General features: G+C 42.7%; 1 long non-coding RNA gene across 2 annotated transcripts in view; it reads right to left on the reverse strand.

The window, feature by feature from the left end:
• The window catches only part of LOC106611237 (mirror-image polydactyly gene 1 protein), an 82,501-nt gene that overhangs the window by 51,521 nt on the left and 16,923 nt on the right, over nt 1-14,057 (reverse strand). For both annotated transcript variants that reach the window (XR_001330081.2, XR_006770991.1), the window contains exon 2: nt 7,269-7,358. This is a non-coding gene — a long non-coding RNA (mirror-image polydactyly gene 1 protein). The remainder of the gene's footprint in view (nt 1-7,268; nt 7,359-14,057) is intronic.

The raw sequence follows: 14,057 nt of genomic DNA on the forward strand, positions 1-14,057 counted from the left end.
GTTGCATTTTGAATGTCAAACCTGTTTGTACTACAGTAGTGCTGTCTAACACCATTTATCCAAACACACCGTTTACAAAGTGAATCAAGCTTGGCTAAAAGTACCTGCAAAATAACCCTTCACAAAAGTCACTATAAAGGAATTGTTTTAATTCTTAATAATGTTGGATGAATAAAGATGACAAATCTTTATCAGCTAAGCAAACAAGAGAGCAAATACAGTGCAGATAATCAGATTTCTAATTAGTGTCACTCACATCATCCAATATACTTTCTCTGAATTAAAGTGATCATGCAATTATACAGCCAATGCTTTGAGTTTAACAGAGGCTTTAATGGGAATGTAATGCCTGAATAATGACTGGATCTATCAACCAGAGGGCTAACTACTTATCAGCAGACAGATACACTCCCTTCTATGTCCCGATCTATGTCCCGATCTAGTAACCCAGGATTGCTCAATCTCTTTTATTCCAGAAACCTGCAAACCAGCTTTACAAATGGTGCCATATTCACATTATAGTGCACTACTAAAAAGGGTTCCAAAAGGGTTTGTTGGCTGTCCCTATAGGAGAACCCTTTTTGGTTCCAGGCAAAACCCTTTTTGGTTCCAGGTAGAACCCTCTGTGTAAAGGGTTCTACCTGGAACCAAATGTTTTTTTCAAAAGGGTTCTCTTATGGGGACAGCCGAAGAATCCTTTTAGGTTCTAGATGGCACCTTTTTTTCTCTAAGCGTGTACTTTTGACTAGGGCTCTGGTCAAAAGTTGTGCTTTTTCTTTTTAAAGGGGAATATGGTGACATTTGGGACACCCCTCATCCTTCCTTAATTATATTAACACTAGCACTGCAAGACGGACTAAATCCATGTCAGCTAACCAACTGAGGGACTGGTCAGCAACATCCCAGGGACCGGTGCCAGCCTGGGGTCCGGAGGTTGAAGAACGCTGCAGTAAGGGGCGGTAGCTAGCCTAGTGGTTAGAGCATTGGGCCAGTAAGCGAAAGGTTGCTGGATCGAGTCCCTGAACTGACAAGGTACAAATCTGTCATTCTGCCCCTGAGCAAGGCAGTTAACACACTGTTCCCCGGGCGCTGAAGACGTGGATGTCGATTAAGGCAGCCCCCTGCACCTCTGATTCAGAGGGGTTGGGTTAAATGAAGAATTCAGTTGAAGGAATTCAGTTGTACAACTGACTAGGTATCCCCCTAACCAACTCACTCTGTATTCCTCTCCTCCTTATATCAGAACTTACCACACATTCAAATCAACTGCATACTGTTCTATGCAACATGTTAAATCATTTCAGTTATAAGACAGTTGTTTGTTTAGCATCCTATAAAAATGATGAATAATATTGTAATCTTCCAATTATTTTTCCACAGGAGGAGACCAACCTCGGCTCATCCCCAAGTAAATAATAAGTTCAGGCATATTTGGCTACATTAGTTCTTGTTTGGAAAATAAAATGTCATTTTTCCTTCACATACCATATTAGACTGCTTCTTCCGCGTAATTGATGAATTGAATAATCAAAATCAATATGGAATCTGATATTATACACCACCGTTCAAAAGTTTGGGGTCACTTAGAAATGTCCTTGTTTTTGAAAGAAAAGCAATTTTTTCCCATTAAAATAACATCAAATTGATCAGAAATACAGTGTAGACATAGTTAATGTTGCAAATGACTATTGTAGCTGGAAATGGCAGATTTTTTATGGAATATCTACATAGGCTTACAGAGGCCCATTATCAGCAACCATCACTCCTGTGTTCCAATGGCACGTTGTGTTAGCTAATCTAAGTTTATCATTTTAAAAGGCTAATTGAGCATTAGAAAGCCCTTTTGCAATTATGTTAGCACAGCTGAAAACGGTTGTCCTGATTAAAGAATCAATAAAATTGGCCTTCTTTAGACTACTTGAGGATCTGGAGCATCAGCATTTGTGGGTTCGATTACAGGCTCAAAATGTCCAGAAACAAATAACTTTCTTCTGAAACTCGTCAGTCTATTCTTGCTCTGAGATATTAAGGCTATTCCATTCGGGAAATTGCCAAGAAACTGAAGATCTCGTACAACGCTGTGTACTACTCCCTTCACTGAACAGCGTAAACTGGCTCTAACCAGAATAGAAAGATGATTGGGAGGCCCCGGTGCACAACTGAGCAAGAGGACAAGTACATTAGAGTTTCTAGTTTGATAAACAGACGCCTCACAAGTCCTCAACTGGCAGCTTCATTAAATAGTATAGGCAAAACCCCAGTATCAACGTCAACAGTGAAGAGGCAACTCCGGGATGCTGGCCTTCTAGGCAGAGTTGCAAAGAAAAAGCCATATCTCAGACTGGCCAATAAAAATAAAAGATTAAGATGGGCAAAAGAACACAGACACTGGACAGAGGAACTCTGCCTAGAAGGCCAGCATCTCGGAGTCACCTCTTCACTGTTGACGTTGAGACTGGTATTTGATTCTGAGTTCGGAATGCCGATTAAGGTGTTCACGTGTTCTAATAATTTGAAAGGTTGCTCAGAAAACCAGGTGTTTAATCGGCGTATGCTTACTTCGATTTTGACCTTACGCCGATAAAGATAGGAATTTAAACCCCTTACTCTGCTTACTGCATAATCTGCCTACTGACATGAGTTTTATATCGAATTATTAGTGTGCGTGTAAACATACTCAGTGAGTATGTTTACATGCACTGATTTCAGATGTGTCCATGTAAACGTGACTATTAGGGAAAATGTTATTGCAAAGCATGTAAAAGTTTTAATCAAACTATTATATTAATCTGATTATCCACAATAATCACATTATTGTGTGCATGTAACCGTACACAGTCTTCTTTATGTAACTGTTAGGCTACTCAGTAGTGAAGGATAAAGTCAGCAGCACTCTAATTGAACAACATTTGGACTATACAAGTTTTTGCCTAACTCATCTGCTTTTAGGCCCAGACTCCATTAGGTACTACATTTCAATGTGAGGATTCACAATGTGTACACACGCACGCAAACACAATTATTATTTTAATGTTAAGGAGGACTCTGTACTGGGGTGTTGTTTTTTTGTGGAGAAAATCCCTCTACTAACATGCTTTTAAACATTAAGTTTTGCTATGCGCTAGGACTGAATCCAAAATTAAGCGCTTCGCAAAGGATAAGCGATGCTCTGGCATCGACCTGTCCTTTAGACCGACCAGCAGGAGACAAGTTGCCCAGCTCTAGAATCAACACTCAGTCTTCGTCCAAAACGGCACCCTATTACCTATTTAGTGCACTACTTTTGACCAGGGACCATAGGGTAGTCCATTATGTAGGGAATAGGGTGCCAATTGGGACGCTCAACCTCAAACATTCCAGGCTTCTTTCCAAAGGAAAAACGTTTCAGTGACTAAGATGCCTTGCTATAAGTTGTAACTAATAAGTGTGAAAGAGATTTAGGGAGGTGGGTTAAGGTTTACAAACATTTTCAAAGTTGTATGGATTTGAAGACATTAAATAACCTGCCTTGCAGAACCATTGTTCTTTGCATGGCTCCTCTGGGGGGGGTGAACGTGTCTGAGGGCTAGGGCAGTTGTTTCCAACCTTTTTCGGTTACCGTACCAACTGAATTTTGCTCTGCCAGTAGTACCCCCTTATGTATTTTACCAGTAGGCCTATGGTATCATGAGTGTTCTCAAGTACCCCCTATGGATTGACCAAGTAACCCCAGGGGTCCCTAGTACCCCTGGTTGGGAACCACTGGGCTATGGGGTGATCACATCTAGCACAATCAACCAATCCCACCTGGGTTCAAATAGTATTGGTTTAACTTCAAATTGCTTGATTGAGCAAGCCTGGCAGAATGGAATAGTCCCAAAAAGTGTAAACATTCATTCTGGTACTCCAGGCAAGCTTAATCAACTACAGTAAGTATGTGAAAAAACACCAATACTATTTGAACCCAGATGCGACAGCAGCAGCATAACCAAGCGGTCCTCATTAGCACTTGATGTTTGAGCATGGGCCACAGCAGTGACCATTTTAATTGCTCCCCTGTTCAAACAGTTCTCAAAGCATCTGTGGTTCAGTGCATGGCCAGCCCTGTTTGTTTTGCTCGATGGTTCATAGGCTGTCATCGGGTGTATCGCCAGAAACCCCAACCCAGGGTTGCTGGCGGTTGGGGTTGACTTGTAATGCAGAATTTGCACAATACTGCGGCAATGTTATTGAGAGACCCAGTAGGGACTAAACAATAGGCCGCTTGCTTGGTGAATTTCTTCCAACTCCTTCACAGGGCATTGGGCTGGAGAGAGTGTGTGTGTGTGTGTGTGTGTGTGTGTGTGTGTGGTGTGTGAGAGAGAGAGTGTCTGTGTGTTGTGGTCTCTCCCTGATCAGAATAATCACCCCAGTCACCATTTTAACAGTGCCCACCCTGTGTCTATTCCCTAAACCAACACAGGGAGACAAAGAGGGACAGAGGCTGAGGAATCCCTGTGCCTGTGTGCCTGCCTACTGCTCAGAGTGAGACCACCCACTTAGGGAGTGGGACGGACTGTTAGGCCACACCACACTCAATTCCAAGGATTTCAGGACTTCAATCAGACCCACATGGAAGCCCAAAAGTGCTGATAGCCTGCCTCTTGTCCCTGTGAAGTGCCCCGGTGGAGCGGGGGAGTTAGTGAGAGGCTGGCTGGGTGTTGGAGGGACCTCGCAGAGGGTCAGGAGTGATGGGGGAAGACTAGAGCCCATGTTTCTTCTGTTAGTATCACTGCCACTACATTTCCTGCCTGGGAAACTGATGCTAAGAGTGAGGGAGTAAGGTTTAGGGCAAAGGTCAATCCACCTGCTAAGAACAAAGCTCTCTGGGACTGTAGCTTCTCTCCCTGTTCAATTCAACTCCATAGGAAACTTAATATTGTTTGTTATTTGGCCTGTTCTTGAAGGTACTTTGAATTCTCTGGTGTGTGTGTGGGGGGGGGGTCAGCAGACAGATACCCAGGAATTAAACATACCAGACCAGAGTTCTAAAAGCTGTCTTTTGGATTCTGTGTTAAAGCCACAATCTACCACAATTTCAGCCCAATGCAACAGTAGCCCTGACACTTTCTTTGGAACAGAACAGACTAGTTGCCTCGTTGGGAAATGAACCACTCAAATGAATAGACAGAGCTATGATTTCATATTGAACATCCACTTTTTAGTGGCCAAGGCAAACAAATATTAAATCAATTTACATTAATAATAATAATAATAAATAGGTCTAGCCTAAGCAGCATACATATCTTTAAGTCACAATTATTTTGATCTCTGATAAACCATATGACTTCTATTGCAGTATTTATACAGCAGATCCTCACCATTTGCAAAACAGAACACGTTAAGTTCAACTTTTTATGACACGTAGGAACCAGTCTTCATTATTTCTGACTGTTGCTTAACTATGGATGGACACAATCATTTGAATAGAACACAGGATAATCCTCAAAGCATATTCATGTCCCAACATTCAGACAAGTTAGGATATTTGACACCTATTCTACCACCTGCGTGAGTCAGCCTCATTAAAGTGAGTCAGACAAATGCAGACATCACATCGCAAAGCGCTTCTTGTTTTTTAAAGAGAATTGGGGATTTGTTCGTAGGCTTACTGATGACCAACGGCTGCCAGTATGATCTGACTGAGAGCTCATCACGGCTCGCAGACACAGACTCTGTAGAAAAGGTTACTAACGAAAGATTAAATGAACCCAAAGCCAGATTAGACTTGATTGAGACACCGCGATGTCTCAGAGGTTGAAGAGGCTGGGACCTAGGAGCAAATCTCCCTGTCTGCTGTGTGTGTTCACTCTGTCCACCAGGGTCTGGGGGGTGTGACTGGGTACCCGCAGGGGCTCAGGACTGACAGACAGCTGACATTAATGTGAGCTACGATGCCTCCATGTGTACTCTAGACAAGGTGCTTGTTACAGACAAGCTGACACCTTCCTCCTCTTTATATTAGCTAATATAAGGATATGTGAGCCGCTACATCCTGCTCCAGTCATTGGGCTCCACCCTCCTGCACTAGGATGTGGTAGGACAAGCAGAGTCGGAGCAGGATACATCGGCATGTCACTAACACAACAAACACGCTGGTAGACTGAGGCAACTCAAATTAACAGAGTGGATACTGTTGGGAATTGTCATATTCTGCTGTAGCCTCGACTGTCACAAGGTAAACGCATACCTGGTCACAGTTCTTGATTGCTGCAATATCTAATAGCTGTTTTTGTCACCATCTGTCATGCAGCAATCCCCTATGCTTGACAACCACTGGTGGTTTCTCTATGAAGGAATACATTTAATTATTCAAATTACTTTGTTAAACACGTCACACTGTTAAAGGAAGACTCTACCACCACTATCACATCTCTATGGATTAATACAATCTGAAATAATGATTAATATACGTTTGGGAAAATATTCAAATCAAGTCAAATAAATGGTAATAAATTCATGTTTTTGGCAAACCTATTTGTTAATAAGTTCAAAGTAACTGCCTATGAACCAATGGGCTCCCAGTTTCAATTAAATGTATTTTTAAGATTAGCAGCAAATCAAGGACAATGCAAGGTTTTCCTGTTTGTAGAGAGAGTTTATATAAATTGTTGATGAATGAATAGGCCAATTCAGTAAAACCTGTCAGTCACACCCTCAGTGATGATAGAAAACATGTTCTATTTATTCTTTTGAAATGGCAAGTGCGCCCTCTTGAGGAGGGATTTAGGCTTAACATTTCAAATACATTTCTTTTTTCTCTAACACTGCTTTTTATTTATTCATTCCTTCCAACCCCATCACACTCTCTTCTGAATGAATTACACCAAAACACCAAAAACAGCCACACAAGATACAATTCTCACTCACATTGGTCTCTAGTGGAAAAAGGAAAGTATGGTATCGTCAGGAGTCTTTGAAAATCAGTGGTGAAATACAAAATGCACATTGGCTGAGTTGAGGTCTTATAACGGCTGTTATTAGTCTACACTTCCAATGTGTTCCTGACCCCCTTATGGAGTGGACTCACTATAAACACTCTGGTTGTCTTACACCTCATCTTAACAACAATTTAATATGCATAGATCAACATATTGCATAGTTTCTAGCCTGGTTCATCCTACTTGAACATTCTGATACAACTGCTACACATCCACCCTCACAAAAGTCAACAATAACTACAGGGGAAATAGTATCTGATGTGTAACAACAGCTTAATAACCAGAATACAGAGTAGACTTTTTATTTACCTTTGTACATATCAACGACAGAGTCTGAGTTCCTTGGTGTGTGTCCATGACAGACTAAGTTCCTCTTCACTCTCAGAGCAGCAACTCTCCCTTGGAATGAATTAGAATTAACAAATTACAATGTTAGAATCTCCTCTGAGTTCCATGCATTCTGTTTGAAGAAAAGCACTCCAGACCAGTTCAGCTCAACTGTTTGAGACTTCACTAACTTCCTCTCAAGGGTTTTATGGGACAAATGAAGCGGGTCATACGCTTCCCAGATTACTGTGTTTGACTAATCTCTCTCACAACATGCCCTGACTAAGCTGGGGGGCCTCGGATTTACACTACATGCCTAAAAGTATGTGGACACCTACTCGAACATCTCATTCCAAAATTATGGACATTAATATTGAGTTGGTCACCCCCTTTGCTGCTATAACAGCCTCCATTCTTCTGGGAAGGCTTTTCACTAGATGTTGAAACATTGCTGCGGGGAATTTCTTCCATTCAGCCACAAGAGCATTAGTGAGGTCGGGCACTGATGTAGGGCGATTTGCCTGGCTTGCAGTCGGCGTTCCAATTCATCCTAAAGGTGTTCGATGGGGTTGAGGTCAGAGCTCTGTGCAGGCCAGTCAAGTTCTTCCACACCAATCTCAACAAACCATTTCTGTATGGACCTCGCTTTGTGCACAAGGGCATTGTCATGCTGAAACAGGAAAGGGCCTTCCCCATATTGTTGCCACAAATTTGGAAGCACAGAATCGTCTAGTATCATTGTATGCTGAAGCGTTAAGATTTCCCTTCACTGGAACTAAGAGGCCTAGCCTGAACCATGAAAAACAGCCACAGACCAGTACTCCTACTCCACCAAACATTATAGTTGGCACTATGCATTGGGGCAGGTAGCATTCTCCTGGCATCCACCAAACCCAGATTCGTCTGTCAGACTGCCAGATGGTGAAATGTGATTCATAACTCCAGAGGACACGTATCCACTGCTCCAGACTCCAATGGCAGTGAGCTTTACACCACTCCAGCCGACACAATAAGCATGCCCCTTTCAAAAAATGCAGAACTAAGAATAGATATAGCCCTTGGTTCACTCCTGCCCTGACTGCCCTTGACCAGCACAAAACCATCCTGTGGCGGACTGCACTAGCATCGAATAGTCCCCGCGATATGCAACTTTTCAGGGAAGTCAGGAACCATTACACGCAGTCAGTCAGGAAAGCAAAGGTTAGCTTTTTCAAACAGAAATTTGCATCCTGTAGCTCTAACTCCAAAACGTTTTGGGACACCGTAAAGTCGGAGAATAAGAGCACCTCCTCCCAGCTGCCCACTGCACTGAGACTAGGCAACAGTGTCACCACCGATAAATCCACGATAATCGAGAATTTCAAGAAGCATTTCTTTATGGCTGGCCATGCTTTCCTCCTGGCTACCCAAACCCCGGCCAACAGCTCTGCACCCCCTGCAGCTATTTTCCCAAGCCTTCCCAGCATCTCCTTCACCCAAATTCAGATAGCAGATGTTCTGAAAGAACTGCAAAACCTGGACCCCTACAAGTCAGCTGGGCTAGACAACCTGGACACTCTCTAAAATTATCCGCCGCCAATGTTGCAACCTCTATTACCAGTCTGTTCAACCTCTTTCTTATCATCATTCATACACACACACACACACACACACACACACACACACACACACACACACGGAAAAAGCCACTGCTCTAAAACCTCTATAAAAAAGCCAGACCACAGTTTGAAACTGCACATGGGGACAAAGATCGTACTTTTTGGAGAAATGTCCTCTGATCTGATGAAACAAAAATAGAACTGTTTGGCCATAATGACCATCGTTATGTTTGGAGGAAAAAGGGGGATGCTTGCAAGCTGAAGAACACCATCCCAATCGGGAAGCACGGGGGTGGCAGCATCATGTTGTGGGGGTGCTTTGCTGCAGGAGGGACTGGTGCACTTCACAAAATAGATGGCACCATGAGGGAGAAAATTATGTGGATATATTGAAGCAACATCAAGACATCAGTCAGGAAGTTAAAGCTTGGTCGTAAATGGGTCTTCCAAATGGACAATGACCCCAAGCATACTTCCAAAGTTGTGGCAAAATGGCTTAAGGACAACAAAGTCAAGGTATTGGAGTGGCCATCACAAAGCCCTGACCTCAATCCCATAGAACATTTGTGGGCAGAACTGAAAAAGCATGTGCGAGCAAGGAGGCCTACAAACCTGACTCAGTCAGCTCTGTCAGGAGTAATGGGACAAAATTCACCCAACTTATTGTGGGAAGCTTGTGGAAGGCAACCTGAAACGTTTGACCCAAGTTAATCAATTTAAAGGCAATGCCACCAAATACTAATTGAGTGCATGTAAACTTCTGACCCACTGGGAATGTGATGAAAGAAATAATTCTCTACTATTATTCTGACATTTCACATTCTTAAAATAAAGTGCTGACCTTAACTGACCTAAGACAGGGAATTTCTACTAGGATTAAATGTCAGGAATGGTGAAAAACTGAGTTTAAATGTATTCGGCTAAGGTGTATGTAAACTCCCGACTTCAACTGTATGTATGTATGTATGTATGTATGTATGTATGCATGCATGCATGCAATTAGTATTTGGTAGCATTGCCTTTAAATTGTTTAACTTGGGTCAAATGTTTTGGGTATCCTTCCAAAAGCTTCCCACAATAAGTTTGGTGAATTTTGGCCCATTCCTTCTGACAGAGCTGGCACGCTTTTCAGTTCTACCCACAAATGTTCTAAAGGATTGAGGCTCGTTTTGCTGTGGATATAGATAGTTTTGTACCGGTTTCCTCCAGCATCTTCACAAGGTCCTTTGCTGTTGTTCTGGGATTGATTTGCACTTTTCGCACCAAAGTACGTTCATCTCTAGGAGACAGAATGTGTCTCCTTTCTGAGCGGTATGACGGCTGCGTGATCCCATGGTGTTTATACTTGCGAACTATTGCTTGTACAGATGAACGTGATACCTTCAGGCATTTGGAAATTGCTCCCAAGGATGAACCAGACTTCTACACATTTTTTTCTGAGGTTTTGGCTATTTTCTTCCGATTCCCCCTTGATGTCAAGCAAAGAGGCACTGAGTTTGAAGGTAGGCCTTGAAATACATCCACAGGTACACCTCCAATTGACTCAAATTATGTCAATTAGCCTATCAGAAGCTTTTAAAGCCATGACATCATTTTCTGGAATTTTTCAAGTTGTTTGAAGGCACAGTCAACTTAGTGTATGTAAACTTCTGACCCACTGGAATTGTGATACAGTGAATTATAAGTGAAATAATCTGTCTGTAAACAATTGTTGTAAAAATTATGTCCTAACCGACTTGCCAACACTATAGTTTGTTAACAAGAAATTTGTGGAGTGGTTGAAAAATGACTTTTAATGACTCCAACGTAAGTGTATGTAAACTTCCGACTTCACCTGTGTGTGTAAAATATATATATATATATATAAATATAAATAACCATGCTGCTTTTATCATCTCAGAGGACATAAAGAAATGCCAGCAGCACTGCATTGGAAGGATACCTCCATAGGATTCCATAACACATTCATAAGACAATCATTTATTAAAAACTCTCATGTCAACAACTGCAAGTTGATGTTTTCTTATTTATTCCCTCCCTTAGAGAAACTCCTCACTCACCAGTCTTATCTGTGTTATCTGCGAGGGTAGGTGTCACATTTCAAACATAGCATAACATTAGCCTTTACACTTCTCATGTTCATCCTAAACCTCATATCATTCAATATAGGCTAATCGTCAGGCATGATAGATAATGGCCAATAGCTCAACACTTTGAATACTTTTATGATAAGGATAAACTGTCATTACGCATTTGAAGTTAGCCTAACTGTACCAACTTTTAAATCCTTGATGACACCTTACAAGGTAAGTATTACAGACGATAATCAAACATTGAAACAACCTTTTATCATTCTGATAGCTCAAATTTGTAGGCTATCATTTCTAAATTACAATCTGCTGTAAAGGCATGCATGATATCAACTCCATGGTTAAGTAGGCCACCTAGCTTTAAAATACGTTAGCTATTTATATAGTTGCAACATGGCAGCTTTGGTACTTACTTCACTGAGAGCTCATTTTCCAAGCATGAACTCAGAATATATATATTTTTGTGAGTTTCAATATATATACACTACATACATACATCTTGTGCTTAGCTTGTTGCAGTGCATTTCTAACATAGTAAGCTCAAATTTTTGTAGCCATCAGCCAACTGTAATTCCACCACGATGCTGTAGTGATACTGAATAGCTACTGACTGTTCAGGCACAGCAGTTGCAATTTGATACACATGACAACCCTTCTCACAGCATTTCAAAGAACGTCCTGGTCAAATGAACAACAGACTCTTCAACTCACCTGTCATGAACAGCCAATGGGAAAGAAGCATGCATTCTGTGTTGTACCACAACCTGAGCCAGAATCTGGGTTTACAGGAGACGTTGGAAGAGGTGGATTTGGTGCATGCGCACTTGGTCAAAAACAAGATTTAGATTATTTCCAGACAAGGCATTTTTGGGGGTTGAATGTAGCTGCTTACTTAGACCTTTTTTGGAAGTACATACTGGCTGCGACGGCAGTAATAATGATAACTGCTAAGCGAAACGCCATTCTTTGGTAATTACCAAACATATTTTGACATTATTAAGCTTGAAAAGCAGGGGAAATACAAGTTGAATTGCTGCTTCCATGGCTTAAAGCAGAATTGCCATAGTCAACGTATGCTGTAAAACCAGATTTTGGTTCACCACAACCTCACTTAACAGCTCTCTGGGCTCTCTCTGAGGTACTAGCTAGTAAACAATGATTGTGGTCGAATTGCACGTATCCTGACCGACAGTCCCCTTACCTTATCACCAACCATCATCCCCTGTCCAATCCCCCTCCAGCAGAGGCGGGAGTCCAGCACCTCACCATGTTTAAATACCACTCCTGTCACTAATCAGTGTGGCAGACTTAAACATTTCAGTTTTCAAGTGTTTTGTTACAAGACACCTTTTCTCTTGTAACCCTTTCCTTTGTGTAGTTTGGATGCATTTATGACCAGCTCTTTGAATTGCAAACCACCATCTCAGTGTTTTAATGGACACACCACCATGATATTCTTAACTCAAACCAACAGTTACAGCAAGACAGTCTTTTTACCACCGCAACTCTTATTTTGTACATGGTCCTTCTGCATCGGGCTATTATGATGGAATGGATCACAACAGAGGAAAACAATAACAGACCCCCATCTGGATGGAGACGAGCCCAGAGAGGAACAGAAGGCCTCCACCTCACCTGTCTGACTACCATGTTCAATTCTCTGGCTACAGCTATACCCCTCAACCAAACCAACTCCTTCAACAAAGACCAGAAGAATATGAACAAGGGTAAATGGAGCCCCAGGGTCAAGCTGAGGCCTACCCCTATATCACCACAATTCAAGAGCTTACCACTGCAAAGGCCAACATGCAGAAGGAAATGGAGCAACTAAAACAAACTGTTTATGCAATGGAGAGGCACTGGCTGAGTTAGGGTTCTAAGACTGTCAATCAAAGTGGTATTTTCTACTGCAGTAGCCACCTTTCACTCATTGGTGCAGCAGCTAACTCTGGAGCTTCAGCAGTGGCCAACCAGGGAGAGACTGCTCTCTCTATAGTTCAGGAGCTATGTGATCGTATGGAGGAGTGGAGAAATAGCCAGATTGAAAGTTCCCCATTGCCAGAACAACCCCCACAGTGTAGACAGGAGTCTCTTCCCCTCCCTACAGGTTCCATGTTACTAACCCCTCAGCCTGAACAATCAGCATCCTCACAAACGCCATCACTACCAGTTCCTCTCAAGCCATTCATTCAGCAAAACCCCAGCCGCAATGTACACATTCTCCACTCGCAAGTGTTACCGCCAAGACAACTGTCTGTGCCTTATAAGTCTAAGCCACATCTCCAGTCTAAAGCACCTTTTCAGACCAAACCACCTGTCCAACCTGCTGTGAGTACTCAGTCATGTGTGCATCCAGCCTCCTGTACAGCAGCCTCACATGTACCAGCCTCCTGTGCACCAGCCTCACGTGCACTCTGAGCCTCCCAACGTGCAAACTCAGCATCAAGGACACAACCAATTTCAGCCTCCTGATGTGTACTGGCTTTCCATGCCCTATCGACTTCCTATGCACTCTGAATCTCTCATGAACTCAGAACCTACTGTGCAGTTTCACCAACAACCACAGTCCTACCCAGAGTCTCCCTCAAGTCTATTCCAACCAATACCAGCCTCTTCCACCCAGCACCCAGAGGTTTACTCTACCCCGTCCTACGCAACTCCTGCACCAAGTCAGCCTCGTTACGTAGAACACCAGACTCGATACGTCACCACCTCTTAAACTCAGAACGTTCTGAACCCAGAAAGACCTCCGGTGCACCCCCCCAGTGTGCTCCCCTCCAGCTTCTACAGCACCCTATCAGGCCCTTCAGCAGTATGGTAGACAGCAACAAGCGCAACCACTTTCACAAAACTTTGACGTGCCTACTGCTCACAACAACCAACTGTCTGACCAATGGCTATTCCCAGTAGTACCAACTTACAACCCTTAAGTGGCTCCACAGAGACACAGGTATTCATCCCGGATAGAGGGACCTTCCTTACCCAACTTCATTCACGAAGATCCTGAAGAGTTTGCAATGTTAAGAATGGCCCTCACAAACCTACTGCCAGAGGAGGAAACAGAGAAATACAAGTACCACATC

The sequence above is a fragment of the Salmo salar genome, chromosome ssa09 (assembly GCF_905237065.1).
Source record: "Salmo salar chromosome ssa09, Ssal_v3.1, whole genome shotgun sequence".
Taxonomy (NCBI): Eukaryota; Metazoa; Chordata; class Actinopteri; order Salmoniformes; family Salmonidae; genus Salmo; species Salmo salar.